Here is a 2,749-nt window from a genome sequence, read left to right as displayed (position 1 = left end):
TGCCTGTCCTTATATAGTGAGTGGTTAAGATTGAGTTTTGTCTTTGCCTTTTTCACTTTATTTACAATCAAGCTAGCATTTTTATTAGATTACGAGGGCAAGGAGAAGCAAGAAGAGAGAAGAAAAAAAAAAAGGAGAGGATCCTAATTCTATAATGCATTGACATATTTGTCTTTCAATTAAACGAAATAATAACTTTTTTTTAAAATAAGTTAAAGCAATTATAACATTTTAGCCCCCAAAATCTATTCAATATATACTTTTTAAAAGTAATTAAAAGACAAATCATTTACTTTATTTAACTAATTGATCATAATATTGGTACATGCTATTGCTCTATTGATTCATATTCCTGATTTTGTCTCCAATTTTGTATGTCTATCATTAGGCTAATTTATACTTAATAACTAGCTCAAGAGTTTTGTAACTATTCTCAGTTAATGTAGAACATTTTCCCTATCAACACTCATCTCTTTGATTTGAAATTCCAGAAACTGACCATCAAGATTTTCAATTTGAATCTCATCCATTTTACAAAAAGAAAAAGAAATAATAATAATAATTATTATTATTATTATAGAATTATAACTTCCTTCACAATTTTCCTCGGACTGAGCCGCCTGTGGAATATCCATTTTCATTGATGAATCACACGTGCAGAGACTTTGGCGACTGAAATCTGATACCACCATAAATAAAGCGTACTAATCCAGATATTCAATAATAATAATAATAATAATAATAATAATAGTAGTAGTAGTTATAGTAATAGTAATAGTAATAGTAATAGTAATAATAATAATAAATTAATTAATTAATTAACTATAAACTTTTTAAATAAGCATCGCAATGGTATCGAGATTGAGATACTACTAAAAAGACAGTAATATTATTCAATATTTAATTAAAGCCAACATGTAATTTTTCCTCAGATGAGAATTAGGAACCAATTTTCAATTTTTTTTTTTATGTCGCCATCATGTGCAAGTAGGATTTTTTTTCCTCTTTTGACCAAGTATGGAAGTAGAATTAATCTTTAATACTGGAATGGGAAATAAAAAGGGTTATTTATCGTCAGCCCCCACATGTTTCGACCATTAGCACCGTGCACCCACAAATTTCGACTATGTGCACTGCGCTCCTATTTCCGTCAAAAAATCAGTTAATTCTAACTAGTTAGGCTATTATTAACTTAAAAGACCATACTACCCCTAATTTGAATTGAATTGAGTTTAAAATACAAAAATACCTCTTACAACTTATAAAATTTATATTAAAAAATAAAATTTAATTATAATAATATCTTATATTGAAATGATTTTTTCTTCATTCATTATCATAACAAAATTGTAAAACCAGTAAACTTTCAAGATGAGAGACAGAGCGGTGGGGAAGCAAGATGACAGACGGGAAGCAAGTGCTACTGGGGAAGCCGTGCGACGATCCTTCAGGTTATGTTGTGTGGGACGGCGTTCACTTCACTCAGGTGGCTAACAAGTTCATTTTTCAACAAACCGCTGGTGGTGCATATTCGGATCCGCCAATTCCTCTGAATATGGCATGCCATCGAATTGAATGAATAACTGTTCAAGCACGTTAATAAATTTCATCTGCTCTTCCTCTAATTGTAATTTCTATTTGTGCAATGTTAATCTTATTATAATCTTATCTTATATCGGACCACTACGTGTTTAGTTGCATAAAACCAAGGTTCAAATAGGCAAATTGTGTGTGATAAATGCGGCTCATCATAATTAAGTTTCTAATTTATGGAGACCAGGTCATCACAACTTGCGGATAAATTCTTTATTACTGCTTTGCTTTAGTCACCCTCCACTCTCTCATCTTAAATCAATCTCCTCAAACTTAGTCCATCTGTCTCTGTTTTCCTCTTCTTTCATGGAGCCTTGTTACCTGAAATACATAACCCTTAGCCTTAATTTAGCCCTATCCATATCTGCAGTAACGTTGTTGCCAAATTCTCCCAAAACTGAAACATCTTTCAAGACTTGTAATTTTCCTGCCATTTTTAACTTCGGTGATTCCAAAGGAAAAGAAAAAAATCAAACACAAAATCATCAGTAGATTACAAAATAATTCCCTAAATCCCACCAAAACAAACAAAACCCAATAATAAAGAAACCGAAGATAATTATACCAAAATTTCATTGTAAAATTTTATTACAAAAGAAACCCAAACCAAGAAAATTTAACAAAAAGGAACTAAAAATCAAAAACCCTAAATTAAATTATAGAGGCGGTGGGAAAGGCGGCTGCTTCAGGCGGTGGCGTCGGCGGCTTCGAACGATGGTAGATCACGCAGCGTGTGCCATTTTGTTGTTGTTGATTTGAGACGGCGGCAGATCACACCGGCAGGCAACAGTAGTGAAAGGCAAGAAGAAGAAGAAGAAAAAAGAAAGAAGAAGAAGAAGAAGGCGAAGAAGAAAGAAGCAGAAGAGTGAAAGAAAAAAGACGCGAAGAAGAAGAAGAAGAGGGAAAGAAAGAAGACGCGAAGAAGAAGAAGAGAAAAAAGAAAGAAGACGTGAGAGAGAGAGAAAAGGGGGAAAAAGAGTGAAGGGTAAAAAAGAGTGTTTTTTATTTATTATTTTAATCTTATATGAAATTATCATTTTACCCTTTTTTCGAGTTAAGTTAACGGTAGTTTGACGGAAATGGGGGCGTGGTGCACATGGTCGAAATTTGTGGGTGCCCGGTGTTAATGGTTGAAACTTGTGGGGGCTGACGATAA

This window comes from Citrus clementina, unplaced genomic scaffold, assembly GCF_000493195.1.
Source record: "Citrus clementina cultivar Clemenules unplaced genomic scaffold, Citrus_clementina_v1.0 scaffold_3, whole genome shotgun sequence".
Lineage (NCBI taxonomy): Eukaryota > Viridiplantae > Streptophyta > Magnoliopsida > Sapindales > Rutaceae > Citrus > Citrus x clementina.
Note: the sequence above shows the minus strand (reverse complement) of the source record.